The following is a 15611-nucleotide window of genomic DNA, read 5'->3' as shown; positions in this document are numbered from 1 at the left end:
TAGTGTGTGTGGATGAGGGTGCATGTTAGTGTGTGTGGATGAGGGTGCATGTTAGTGTGTGTGGGTGAGGATGCATGTTAGTGTGTGTGGGTGAGGATGCATGTTAGTGTGAGTGGGTGAGGATGCATGTTAGTGTGTGTGGGTGACGATGCATGTTAGTGTGTGTGGGTGAGGATGCATGTTAGTGTGTGTGGGTGAGGATGCATGTTAGTGTGTGTGGGTGAGGATGCATGTTAGTATGTGTGGGTGAGGATGCATGTTAGTATGTGTGGGTGAGGATGCATGTTAGTGTGTGTGGGTGAGGATGCATGTTAGTGTGTGTGGATGAGGATGCATGTTAGTGTGAGTGGGTGAGGATGCATGTTAGTGTGTGTGGGTGAGGATGCATGTTAGTATGTGTGGGTGAGGATGCATGTTAGTGTGTGTGGATGAGGGTGCATGTTAGTGTGTGTGGATGAGGGTGCATGTTAGTGTGTGTGGATGAGGGTGCATGTTAGTGTGTGTGGGTGAGGATGCATGTTAGTATGTGTGGGTGAGGATGCATGTTAGTGTGTGTGGATGAGGGTGCATGTTAGTGTGTGTGGGTGAGGATGCATGTTAGTGTGTGTGGGTGAGGATGCATGTTAGTATGTGTGGGTGAGGATGCATGTTAGTGTGTGTGGATGAGAGTGCATGTTAGTGTGTGTGGGTGAGGATGCATGTTAGTGTGTGTGGATGAGGGTGCATGTTAGTGTGTGTGGGTGAGGATGCATGATAGTATGTGTGGGTGAGGATGCATGTTAGTGTGTGTGGATGAGAGTGCATGTTAGTGTGTGTGGGTGAGGATGCATGATAGTATGTGTGGGAAAGGGTGCATGTTAGTGTGTGTGGGTGAGGATGCATGTTAGTGTGTGTGGGTGAGGATGCATGTTAGTATGTGTGGGTGAGGATGCATGTTAGTGTGTGTGGATGAGAGTGCATGTTAGTGTGTGTGGATGAGGATGCATGTTAGTGTGTGTGGGTGAGGATGCATGATAGTATGTGTGGGAAAGGGTGCATGTTAGTGTGTGTGGATGAGGATGCATGTTAGTGTGTGTGGGTGAGGATGCATGATAGTATGTGTGGGAAAGGGTGCATGTTAGTGTGTGTGGGTGAGGGTGCATGGCAATATGTGTGGGTGAGGGTACATGGTAATGAATGTAGATGGGTCATGTTAGTGTGTGTGGCTGAGGGTGAGTGAGATAACTGAGACATGGAGTGAGCCAGGCTCATGGACATACTCTGCCTCTTGTACATACATTATCTCCATCCTTTCTCTCTCTCCTTTCTCACACTCTTTCTTTATCTCATTCACCCCCTCTCACCTTCTCTCCTCTCAAAGCACCTTCTCTCTCCCACACTCCTCACTCACCCTGTCTCTCTCCTCTTGCACCATCTTTCTCTTCCCTTCCTCACTTATCCACTCCCACCCCTCTCCCCTCCTCACTCACCCTCCCTCCCCTCCTCACACCCTCCCTCTCTCCCCTCCTCACTCAACCCTCTTTCTCTCCCTGCCTCACTCACCCTTCCTCCCCTCCTAGCTCACATCCCTCCCCTCCTCACTCACTCTCTCCCCCTCCTCACTCACTCCCTCTCCACTCCTCACCCACTCTCTCCCTCCCCCTCCTCACTCACTCCCTCTCTCCCATCAGCATTTACCATCTTTCCCTTACACTCCTCACTTACCCACTCCCTCCCCGTTCCCTCCTCACTCACCCTTCCTGCCCCTTCCTCACTCGCCCTCCTCCTCCCCTCCTCACCCACCCTCCCTCGGTCCCCTCCTTCTCTCTTTCTCACTGCCCCCTCTTCACTCATTAATAAATAAACATGAAACTCTTTCCCCCCATTCACCTGATCCACAGGGTAGGACAAGAATTATACAGTGCTCATATTGGAGATACAAGGTTATGACCTAACAATATGGCTTTGCAGTTACCCTCCATTTTGAACCGCAGTAAATAATTGCTGAAACTTTGCAACAGTAATCTATCCCAAGAGGCCTTTAACATTTTAAAATCTTCTTGCACAGTTTATATGTTTGATGAAATGGATTCCAAAACACTGCTTTGCTGTAACAGCGCAATATCTTTCATGATCAGCTGTGGGGCTTCCAAACACATTGGGCCATAATGTGGACCTTCCATTGAAGTCAAGTCATAATTCATCTTCCATTGCTGTGAGCGTGAAAATACACTTTCAGAGACTTTGTTAGTGAACAACGAAGGATTTATTTACAATGGTCCGTCTGGGCAGTGGCTGGTCTGTGGCTAGTTCTGGAACGTCTCTGCCTAAGAAAACTCCTCCTCCAGGAGTGGCTCCCCACTCCGACTCCCAGCTGGCCACACAAGCCGGGTGACCCTTATTCTGCTGTGTCGCCCTTAGAGAGACAATCACCACAGTGAGTCACAGTGGTGCGAGGACTAGACAGGGTCAATGCAGGGAGGATATTCCCAATGGTGGTGGAGTCCAGAACAAAGGTTCACAGTCTGAGGATTCAGGGTGGACCATTTAGGACGGAGGTGAGGAGACATTTCTTCACCCAAACAGTGGTGAGCCTGTGGGATTCATTACCACTGGAAGCAGTTGATGCCAAAACATTGAGTGTACTCAAGAGGCAGCTGGATATAGCACTTGGTGCGAATGGGATTAAAGGTTATGGAGGGAAAGCAATAATAGGCTATTGAGTTGGATGATCAGCCATGATCATAATGAATGGTGGAGCAGGCTTGAAGGGCCAAATGGCCTCCTCCTGCTCCTATCTTTTATGTTACTACATTTCTATAATATCTGAACTCCAATCAAGGGCAAGTTATGGTTCAACTCCCACCAACATCAGAGCATTCCCAAGCAATCTCAGGATCATTTCAGCTTCCACCATGCTTGGGTCCTGGGTTAACTTTCATCAAGATCCATTTTAGTTCCTGCAGTGTGTTGCCAAGGGAACAGAAAGATCCGTTTTGGTTGTTTTGATGCCCATGTTTCGAATGAAACAGTTTAAACGATTCTGTTGGGATGGCGTTGTTGCAGAACATGTCTGTTAATTAGGTCTTTGTAGAATTCTGTCAGTTAACAGAAAATCTTTATTAATTACTTGTAGATGTATATAGCAAAGGGCATAGGATTGGATCTATTTTCCATCCTAGGTCCTTTCATATTTCTGGCCAACACTACACTCACTCTAGGGTCATCTGCCTTCTTGCATCACTGTGTGGGTGGTCCTGAGCTCAGTCCCACATTAACCCTATACATACCAAACCCTGTTATGACAAACTCCTGAATAAGTCCTGTGTATCAATGTGTAAATTGGACGAGAAGATACTGTGAAAATCAGCATGTACAAAACAGACAGCAGAGGAAGGCTGCCCCATTACCAATAGAGAATTAGAATTAAAGTCAGGACCCCTGCAATCATATAATGTTTTTGTGATTTCATTTTACTGAAAAAGTCGCTGTAGATTTTATTTGTTTGTAAAACTTTTAATCTTATGTGAAGCCATTTGTGCTTGGGAATCAAACACATACTAGTTTCCATCAAGATTAGGTCCCAGTTTGATGTCCCTGCAATTGATGTCAAGATATTTCAGAGCCCGTTCTTCATGTTCTCTAATTCTGACTGATGAATAAATGAAACAGATACTTTACAAATTTTAAGTGGATATCTTGAAACTAATTCTATTGCAGGCTGGCTAGTATCACATCTCATTAAGTGACCCAAATGCCTGGACTGAAATATTCGACTGCATGGGCTGCATTTAATGGAGGCAAGGGGGATCTTGGCCACTCGCTGGAGAGCCAACAAGAGCCCAATGTTGCCTCTTTTAGGGTAGACCCACCAAATTAATTGGGTGCTTAACTGGACAGCAGTGAGCCATCCCTCAGGTCAAGGGCCCCCAAGGCAGAATTTGATTTGGTTTCTTATTGTCACGTGTAAAGGTATTGTATTTGGTACACTGTACAGACAAAGCATACCGCACGTAGAGAAGGAGAGGAGAGAGTGCAGAATGCTGTGTTACAGTCATAGCTAGGTTATAGAAAAAGATCAACTTAATGCGAGATAGGTCTATTGAAAAATCTGACAGCAGCAGGGAAGAAGCTGTTCTTGAGTCGGTTGGTGCGTGACCTCAGACTTCTGTATCTTTTTCCCGATGGAAGAAGGTGGAAGAGAGTATGTCTGGGATGCGTGGAGTCCTTAATTGTGCTAGCTGATTTGCCAAGACAGCAGGAAGTGTAGACAGAGTCAATGGGTGGGAGGCTGGTTTGAGTGATGGACTGGGCTTTTTTTACAACACTTTGTATTTTCTTGCATCTTGGACAGAGCAGCAGGCACACCAGGCTGTGATACAACCAGAAAGGATGCTTTCTATGGCACATCCGTAAAGATTGGTGAGAGATGTAGCAGACAAATTTCCTTATTCTTCTGAATAAGTAGAAATGTTGGTGGGCTTTCTCAACTATAATGCCAGCATGGGGGGTCCAGGACAGATTGTTGGTGATCTGGACACCTAAAAACTTGAAGCTCTCGACCATTTCTACTTCGACCCCATTAATGTAAACAGAGGCATGTTCTCCTTTATGTTTCCTGAAATCGATGACTAACTCCTTCGTTTTGTTGACATCGAGAGCGAGATTATTGTCATCGTACCAGTTCACCAGATTCTATTTCCTGTATTCCATCTCATCCCACCTGCCAAGTATTGCCAACCAATTGGAGGCTGGCAACTCTATTGAACTGTAGCACTGCCAGGGAGGTAGTGGCTACAGCATGCACCCAAGGGCTAATATAGTATCCCGCTGGAACCCAGGAAACACGTGAGTGATGGTGGGGGAGGGGGAAAGGGGGGTTGGGGGAAGGTGTTTGTGGAGTGGAGATAGCAAGGGAGGTGGGGATAGGGGTTGGAAAAAGGGCAAGGGGCTGGTATTTTCTGGGTCCCTCGCTTAGGAACTGCATGCTTTTGAATGGTAGAAGGTCAAGTCATTATAGTGCCAGATGACCATTGGCTACTCTCTCCTTTGAGGGGGAGGGCTGACTGGTGGTGATTTTAACCTGAAGATCACCACACCTCAGGCAAGAGAAGATGGGGCCTTCATGAATAACCTCAGCCAGTACGGAAATCAAACCTGTGCTGTTGGCATTGCTCTGCATCATTAGGAAGCCATCCAGGCAATTGAGCTAAACTGATGTCCAATATTTTGAATGTGGAACTCCCTGGGAGCCCATATTGGGTATTCTTCACATGCATGGCAAGACCTCCCCCCCACCGCACCTCCCTTCCGCACCCCTCCTCCCTGCCTAACATGGGTTAATACCAGTAGCAATGATGCAGAGCAATGCCAACAGCGCTAGCATGAAGCCCTTAAGAGATCATTGATAGCTGACCATGGGCTTCCCTGCCATGGGCTTAATTGGAATGCAGCTAGAAGTAAGTGGAATCTCCACCTGCCACCCTCCTGTCTGCTTAAATGCCCCCTTTCCATTCTAACAAACCTGCCACGGAGAAGACATTATATTCTATCCCCTGTCTGATGTTTTCCGTTATTTAGGAGTTAATGCGATAAATCAATTTAAAAGAATCCTGAATGTGTATCTGTATGTCAATATTTAACTGATTAGGAAGGTTTACTTACTTTTATCCTAAATTACATAAGCAATAACACACCATCTCATAAGGATTACACAAGCCACTTTCACACATGGCTATTTCCATGTCAACTGTAAATCTTTTGCATAAATATGAGAGGTTTGGTGAGACTTTGGAAAGAGAAACAGCAACATGAAAGAGAAATGTGCTTGTGTCGCTTTGACGGACACGACATGGAGAGTGAACATGAGCCTAAACTAATGCCTGAATCAAAGAGTAGGTGAAATTGGATTCACAGCGTGAAATGATTCACGCAGGTTAGTGTTGCGACCTTGACTTCTACAATCCACACAAATTTAATTCTAAAATTTATTAAATCTTTCGTATAATTCCGTTGGAAAGAACAAAGGCAAATTCGGCTCTGCATTTTCATCTACTTTTAAAGATTCTACATTAGAAAGATACAGAACAATCACCGTGTCTGCAGTAATATTATTATTTTAAAATTCCTGACTCGAGAAAGATATTCTACAATAACCCATCATTTGCCATAATCAGCACTTACATTCTGTGCAGATAATTAATGTAAGAATTCACACAACACTACATTAAAGTCCAATAGGTTTATTTGGTAGCTAAAGCCACTAGCTTTTGGAGCGCTGCTCCTTCATCAGGTGTGAGGGAGTCCTATTCACATATAATGACAGGAACTCAGTTTACAAGATAATGGTTGGAATGTGAGCCTTTACAGGTAATCAAGTCTTAAAAGTACAGACAATATGAGTGGAGAGAGCGTTAAGCACAGGTTAAAGAGATGTTTATTGTCTCTAAACAGGACAGTTAGTGAGATTTTGCAAGCCCAGGCAAGGCGTGTAGGTTAAAGATAGTGTGACATGAACCCAAAAGGCTATCCTCATATCGCTCGACAATCCCCAGGCAGGAGCGTTCTCTTCCTGTTGGGGAACACTTCAGCAGTCACGGGCATTCGGCCTCTGATCTTCGGATAAGTGTTCTCCAAGGCGGCTTTCATGACACACAACGACGTAGAGTCGCTGCACAAAGACTGATAGCCAAGTTCTGCACACATGAGGATGATCTCAACTGGGATCTTGGATTCATGTCACACTATCTGTAACCCCCACAACTTGCCTGGGCTTGCAAAATCTCACTAACTGTCCTGTCTGGAGACAATACACATCTCTTTAACCTGTGCTTAACGCTCCCTCCACTCGCATTGTCTGTACCTTTAAGACTCGATTGCCTGTAAAGATTGCATTCCAATCACTATTTTGTAAATTGAGTTTGTGTCTTTATATGCCCTGTTTGTGAATAGAACTCCCACTCACCTGGTGAAGGGGCAGAGCTCCGAAAGCTAGTGGCTTTTGCTACCAAATAAATCTGTTGGACTTTAACCTGGTGTTGTGAGACTTCTTACTGTATTTACCCCAGTCCAACGTGGGCATCTCCACATCAGGTAATTAATCACAGACAGAATGCACAAATCATCATTAGATTTTTTTTATTCATTCATGGGACATGGGCAGCACTGGCTGGCCAGCATTTATTGCCCATCTTTAATTTCCCTTGAGAAGATGGTGATGAACTGAGTGGCTTGTTAGGCCATTTTAGAGGGCAGTTGAGAGTCAGCCACATTGCTGTGGCTCTGGAGTCACATGTAGGCCAGACCAGGAGTGGACGGCAGGTTTCTTTGCCTAACAGCACTAGCACCAAGATGAGGCCCTTAAGTGAGCCAACCATGGGCCTTCCTCTCATTGCCTTAATGGGAGTGTAGGCTGGAAGTAAGTGGGATCTCCACCTGCCACCCTCCTGTCTGATTAAATGCCCCTTTTCCACCCCATTAAACTTGCCACAGAGAGGGCATTATATACTGTCCCATGTCTGATGTTTCCTGTTATTTCAGAGTCAATACAGTAATCTCTATGTCAATACTTAACATTCCATTAGTGAACCAGATGGATTTTTCCGAGAATCAACAATGGCTTCATGGTCATCAATAACTTCTTAATTCTAGATTTTTTAAAATTGAAATTACTAAGGGGTCAACCTGACAAAGAAAATCACCGACTAGTGAGGGTAGAAAATAGCTTGTGCTCTCAACAGGAGAGCAACCCAAAACCCAAGAGAGAGGGTGACAAAACACCCCAGAGCGAGGATGACAGGAGACACCAGAGCAAGTGGGACAAAATGTTCCCATAAACCGTAAGGTTGTTGCTGACCCTGTCAGTGTACTGAAACAAGCCAAAGTGCTTAGTGCTGAGGAGCAGCCCAAAAGCTTAAAAATAGATATTTATGAACATGTAGCCATAGAACCCAAACTGCAATAGCAGGTGACAGTGTAGAGCGTGCAGATGGCTGTGAATGAAGGAAAGCTATCTGAGTTACTAAAAAGAAGCAAAAGCACACAGAAAGTAAATGAAAGTAACTCAAGACCTCATCAATGAGACATCAAGAAAACCCACAACACAGCACCCACTCTGCTGAGGGGGAACTGACATCAACTTCTGTGGGGAGAAATGTTTTAAAATAAATAATAACTAAACCTCTGTTCCATGAAATGTTGTTTTATATATCAACAGAGTTAAATATTTTTACTTCAGTACCACCCCTCGCCATGCAGAAATTGCACCATGCTGAAGTTACACTTATGCAGACATAAATCACTTTTCATTTATACAGTTTCATCAGTCGTCCAGCTAAACTGCTTAACCATCAGTGATAAAATTGCCTGGGGAGAAAAAACCTCATATATCATCTTGCATTTATAACCCAAACAGCCTTAACTGCTCCAAGCATGATGACTCAGCCCACAATTCTCATTACATTAAAGGAAAAACAAATCAATGGATTTTAAAAGCTAACAATGCTATTCAGAATTAACAGAAGTAAGATGATTAGTTTCAACAACAACTTGCATTTATATAACACTGTTAACATAGAAAAGTTCCCCAGAGGAATTCATAGAGCCATTACCAAAAATAAAATGCCTGTTGAGCTAAAGATGGAGATATTAGAGGGACTGGCCAAAATGTGTTCAAAAAGATTTATTTTAAGAAATGTCTTAAAGAAGGAAAGGGAAATGGTGGGGCTTAGGGAAATAACTTCTGAGAGGCCAGTGTCCCTTCACAAAACTTATTTCTTTACAATGATTTGCAATATTCAGGCAGATATGTCCCAAGTACAAAGTATTTACCCCAAGTGCTGGTGACTCAGACTCTGCATTATATGTCTCTGTCGACCTCCCTGATTGAGCAGCTTTAATAAGCCTCAATTAGGGAGCTCATATTCCAGCAGGTCCAACTCATGGACCCCGTTGAGTTCATTACAACCTAAATGTGAGTTTTAAGCCATTAAAGGCAAAACTTCCTACAGTGTGTCAACAAGTGGGAACTGATGGCATGGCACAATGGTTAGCACTGCTGCTCACAATGCCGGGGACCTGAGTTTAATTCTGGCCTCATAACACTATCTGTGTGGAGTTTGCACATTCTCTCTATATCTTTATGGTTTCCTTTGGGTGCTCTGATTTCCTCCCACACTCCAAAGATGTGCAGGTTAGGTCGATTGACAGGGTTAGACAGGGCAGATTCAGAAAGAATGTTCCCTATGCTGGGGAATTGCAGATAAGGGGTAAACCTTTTAGAACTGAGCTGAGGAGAAATTGTTTCACCCAGAGAGTGGTGAATGTGTGGAATTCACTACCACAGGAAGTAATTGAGGCCAAAACATTGTCTGATTTCAAGAAGGAATTAAATATAACTCTTGGGGTTAAAGGGATCAAGGGATATGGGGGACGGGGGGGATGGGATCAGGATATTGAATTTGATGATCAGCTATGATCAAAGTGAATGGCGGAGCAGGCTCGAAGGGCCCAATGACCTATTCCTGCTTCTAGTTTCTATTTCTTTGGTTGTATGACATGAGAGTTGTGCATACTTACCTCTTTTTGATGTGCTACAGTCCTTGCATTTACACTGAGGGAGAACATTTTTTGGTATCCTTCACTTTATTTATAGATAAGTTGAGTGACGCCACAGCAGGTTGACAGGTAGGTGGTTTGGAATAGAGGTGGGTGGCCTTACAAGTCCTCATTGTGGGTAAGGAAAGCCCCCTTTAGAATTATTGGTGGTGTGTTTCTCTTTTGTATTTTTGTTATTTTGGTATTAAGGAATCATTGCTTGCCTCTGATGAAAGTACAGACAGATCATGAATCCTGGAAAGGACTGGATTTTGTTTTGGCGTTGTTGCTTCTAGTATTATCAGAGTTGGGAAAAGTATCTACTGGTGCACAGCTGTCAGTTAACCCTAGGGTATCTATCCTTTCTTGGATTGGTCTTCTATATTGGCAACGTAGATTGTGACAGTGGCTACTTGACTATTTGGCTCATGGTATGTACGATGGTCATATCATAGTGTTGTTAGGGTTTATTTAATGTTTTTTCTCTTTTCATTCACAGGTTTTAAGTCGGTCCACCTCGTGTCCAACAAGGGGCATACACGCGATGGGTCATACTGGGGCTGCTCTTGGTTGTTCGAGATTGGCCTAGTGCTTCATGTCATTAGTGTGTGCCTAAACTGGACCAGATACTGGGCAAGACGACAGCTCAGTGACTATCGCTGATTGCTGTGCAGACACATGGATTTGGGCCGGTGTCTGTGGGAGTTTGCGCATTCTCCCCGTGCTTGCGTGAGTTTTCTCCGGGTGCTCCGGTTTCCTCCCACACCCCAAAGATGTGCTATTAGGCTGATTGGCAGGAATAAATTGTCCCTAAATCAGATTCCCTCAATCTGGATGGCCATAAAACATTAGACAGGGGTCGTGGGTGGAGAGGGGGACTGGTGGTGTTGAGATGGCGGTGCGGGCTCGTTGGGCCGAAGGGCCTGTTTCCCGGGCTGATTTTGTTCTTTGTTTATTTGATAAGGGCCAATGATTGGAATCTCATTGATGGCAGCACCTAACTCATACTTTTGGGGTGCCTAGAGATAGGGGCAGTTTGCTTTGTTCAAAGTGTAACGGAAATGTGAGTATCCTTGGCCTGTCAGTCCTTATTCTAATGTGTCGTTGGTCCTAGTTTAGTTCGATTGAGTAGGTTAGGGCAGTTGTAACTGTTTATCCAGGTCAGGAGGAGGATATGTTGGACAGGGGAGTGGGTTACCCTCCCCTGAGATGTCTCATTTTGAGCTTCTAGACTAATCTTTTTCTTGAAACTTGGCTCCCTGGAGATGTAGTATTCTATTGCCTCGGGGCCAGAGTGCAAATTTAGGTGCTTTGGCTCAGTGTTGTGGAGTCTTTCTTGGGTTGGAGATTAGGCTGGATGGAAGATTAGGTCACCCTCCTCCAAGTGGCCTGATATAGAGACTTCCAGGTCGGGTAGGTGTGGCTATAGTATTTTGTTTCTTAGGATGTTACACTGTTCTGTTCCTGGTATCCTTTTTGCGAAAGTGTACACTGCTAGACCACACCTGGCATCTAGTGACTAATCCTGGTGTTCCTCTTTCTCGGGTGTTTCCTTTCTTTTCCTGGATAGGTGAAGTGCTGATACAGGCTCTGATTATTATATTATGTTGTCAAGCAGAGGAGAATTGTACCTCTCCTTGAGAAATCCATTAAAGGGTGTCTTGATTATTCATTTTCACCTTGTTGGTAGGGCTTCTTTGGTAGAAGATGTATTGGAGTCTTGGCTTGGTGTAAGGATCCTTGGCTTACTGGCCCCTGTGTATAAAGGTGCAAATTGCCATGCCATGTCTTGTACCAACAGTAATATCCTGATGTTCTCCTTTTTTCTGAGGCATCCTGTCATTTCTTGGATGTCCGGGGATGCTGATTTTTTTTGCTTATACTTTACCCCATAAGGGATCCCATATATTGTGCCGCCCTGTCGTTATTGTCTTGTGGAGGAGGGCGTACACCTTGGAGCTATGTGCTCATGGCTTTATCCTGATACTCTGAGGTCCCCGCTCTTTTTGATTTCCTTTCATTATCCATATGAAAGGAGACGGCGACTACAACACCTACACTGATTGACAATCTGAACGATTTGTATGAGCATTTGCTGGCCTTTTCAGCATGTATATGTGGAACAATGATCACTCTGCACTGTGTTGAACGTGGGGAATTTGTTGCATCTTGTGGCAAACTGCAAAATGGAAAACCTTCAATAAAAACAGTCATTGAAAATAAAAGAAATGGTCACCTCTACCTCAGCTAAAGTTTGACCAGAATTTTGCTTTGCTTGGAGCCCCTCAGACAGAGAGAAGTGACAATGACTCCCATCGAACAGCAAAGAGTTCAGTAAATTTACAAACAACCTGGGCTTCATGCACCAAAGAGGCACACTTATTGGTCAAAAACTAATAGAGAAGTCAAGAGATTCATTCATGCCTTGAAACAAATGATCCGTAAGGCTACTGCTGAGAGTAAGTCACAAACACAAGAGTTATCACTTTCTTTGCAATTATAGAGCGGTTCCTCTCTTGACCACTGGAAAACCTCCAGCTAAGCTCATCATTGCACATCCTATGGACACATGTCTTCCTGAGCTATCCTGCGAAGCTAATAATTGACACGTATGTAAGTAAGATCGAGGCAGAAGAACCACATAAAAGAAAACACAGAAGAAAAAATGAAATTCACAGCTGGAGGCAGGAGCTAAAATGCTTGTGAAATGTGAAAGTCACATTAGAAAGTTTTATAAAGTTTATTAGTATCAAAAGTAGGCTTACATTGACACAGCAATGAAGTAACAGTGAAAATCCACACTTTGGCACCTGTTTGGTGAATTTAGCATGGTCAATGCACTTAACAAGCACATCTTTCAGACTGTGGGAGAAAACCAGAGCACCTGTAGGAAACCCACACAGGCACAAGGAGAACATGCAGATTCTGCACAGACAGTCACCCAAGCCAGGAATTGAACTCGAGTCCCTAGTGCTGTGAGGCAGCAGTGCTAACCACTGTACTAACGTGCCGCTCAAAAGTAAATAACTCCCTATGGCATCCAGCCATTTGTTGTGAGCAACACAAAAGGATCAATGATCACTGCTCAGTGTGGGTTACAAATCACCATACAAAACATTTCCTTTTGAAAGCATTGAAAACACGATTCAGAAGAGTTAAGTCTGATTCAGGCACCAACATCTCAGATGAAGGACATCAGTTAAATGAGACAACACCTGGTGTCACACGCTGATATCCTATTCGTGAGCAAAAGCATCCACTGTACTTAAGCGATTATATTCCAAGGAAAGCTACTTTAAGCTGATGAACAAACATCTCATCTCATTATACATGACTGAGTACAAAGTTGTTAAATTCACACAAAAAAGACTATAAGATTGTAGAACTAGAAGCTTACAAGCAAATTCCTATCAAGCTTAGATTGGCTTAGAACAGTAAACACTCAAATAATCATATAACCAAACAGGACATGTTGCACTGAACTCGAAAGACTTGTGAACTCTGATAAATTGAATGTTGTACATGTGAAAAACTTAACACAAATAATGTTTTCTTTTATTGTATTTGCTGGTTGAATTTCATGCCATGTGTAAGCAGATCGATTAAAGCAAGAATGCAGGCAAGGAGTAATGTTTGCATACTGGATAGTGGAAGTTTAGCATAGGTCTGGTTTCAACTTAGTTGAAAAGAAGAAAGAGGTTAAACAGATTATGGGCATAATAAGATCAGTGTTGCTGGTGAAAGTGAATGTTTAGGTTATGTTTAAGTTTATTGTTTACACTTTTGAAAATGAACCATTGAAACACTATGAAACAGATAGCTCATTCTAAAAGCTTGAATGTTTTATTGATTCAAAGAAGATATAGGGTCATAGAATCCCTACAGTGCAGGAGCACTGAGCACCGACAACAACCAAGCACTGATAACAACCCCACCCAGGCCCTATCCCCGTATCTCCACGCATTTACCCTGCTAATCCCCCTGACACTACGGGGCACTTTAGAATGGCCAATCAATCTAACCTGCATATCTTTGGAGTGTGGGAGGAAACCAGAGCACCTGGAAAAAATGCATCAGACATGGGGAGAAGGTGCAAACTCCACACAGTCACTTGAGGCTGGAATTGAACTCGGGCCCCTGGCGCTGTGAGGCAGCAGTGCTGACCACTGGAGGGAATGTAGTGCCTTATTCATTTGAGGTTATCGTACTTGTTTGGTAGAATGTGTGTAATGTACTGGTGCACTCTGTGGAACAGATGTTCATATTGCAGTAGTGGTTCAGAGTGTAGTCTCAAGCGTTTTTTGATCCAAAGTTTTACAGTAGCTATTTAGCTATTTAGCTTTCAACATTGATTTCCATTCCCGCACTTCACCATTCCTCAGTGAAATCTACGTGAACCCTTTCATCAAATTTCAGCCTGTAGATCACTTTTGTTTACATAATGCAGTGACCGCATGCAAAGTAAATTGTTCTTTTACAAATAGGATGCTATGGAAATGCAAAAGCTTACAAAGATTTCAGTCTGTATTTCATTGCTGGCTATCCATTATTGAATATAACAAGATTAAACCAATCAATAATTTAAGCTAACCAACATCTATTAATTCAAAGGATTGCCAATTAACTGTTGATTCACGAGTCTCTTTGTAATTTAGTTAAATATTAATAAGGAACGTAATGCCACTGGCTGATAAGTTCAACAGAACGCTAGAAAGGAATATTTTTGTGCAATATTTTCCATTCACTTCATGCTCTTGGTGCTAATGATAGAACCTTTACTTTTCTAACTTGAACCACTGTCACATTTGCTTTGGGTTGGGTAATGTTCATCTATAGTTAGACTCAGGCTGCATTCTTGACCACAGCCCTTGACATAAACAGAACGGGTCTTGTAGCAAAAACACAGCCAATATTACCAATCACCTTCCTGCAATATCTGTTAATTTTGGCAGACAAGTGTATCCAAATTCATATTTTTAATCAGATCTTTATGATGAATATTTCATTTCCCTTCTGAATTCTGACCTTTCTCAAAGCACATAGGCACAAGTGTCAGAAGACTGATTTGCCATAAATGTATAATTCTCACCACTGTAAATGCAAATCTGCTAATGATCCATCTACCTGCTAAGCCCAGCTGGTTTATGTAATATAATATCTTCAAAGAGTCCTAAACAGCTCTCGTAGTTGCAAACAGGATGTCTCTGAATACATTAGTTACAGTATCATAACAGAAGGTGAATCACCTTCGTCTGGAGGATAGCAAATGTTGTCCCCTTGTTCAAGAGGGGAGTAGAAACAAGCGTGGTAATTATAGACCGGTGAGCCTTACTTCTGTTGTGGGCAAAGTTTTGGAAAGGATTATAAGAGATAGGATTTATAATCATCTGGAAAGGAATAATTTGATTAGTGATAGTCAACACGGTTTCATGAACGGTAGGTGGTGCCTCACAAACTTCATTGAGTTCTTTGAGAAGGTGACCAAAGATGTGAATGAGGGTAAAGCAGTTGATGTGGTGTATATGGATTTCAGTAAAGCGTTTGATATGGTTCCCCACAGTAGGCTATTGCAGAAGGTTCAGAGGCATGGGATTGAGGGTGATTAAGTGGTTTGGATCAGAAATTGGCTAGCTCTAAGAAGACAGAGGGTGGGGTTTGATGGGAAATGTTCATCCTGGAGTTCAGTTACTAGTGGTGTACCGCACGGACCTGTTTTGGGGTCACTGTTGTTTGTCATTTTTACAAATGACCTGGATGAGGGCGTAGAAGTATGGGTTAGAAAATTTGTGGATGACACTAAAGTCGGTGGAGTTGTGCACTGTGCGGAAGGATGTTGCAGGTTACAGAGGGACATGGATAAGCTGCAGAGTTGGGCTGAGAGGTGGCAAATGGAATTTAATGTGGAAAAGTGTGAAGTGATTCACTTTGGAAGGAATAACAGGAATACAGAGTACTGGACTAATTGTAAAATACTTGGTAGTGTGGATGAGCAGAGAGATCTCGGTGTCCATTGATCCCTGAAAGTTGGGACCCAGGTT

Source organism: Carcharhinus amblyrhynchos, chromosome 13 (assembly GCF_965287045.1).
Source record: "Carcharhinus amblyrhynchos chromosome 13, sCarAmb.v2.hapA, whole genome shotgun sequence".
Taxonomy (NCBI): domain Eukaryota; kingdom Metazoa; phylum Chordata; class Chondrichthyes; order Carcharhiniformes; family Carcharhinidae; genus Carcharhinus; species Carcharhinus amblyrhynchos.
This window is presented reverse-complemented; position numbering follows the sequence as displayed.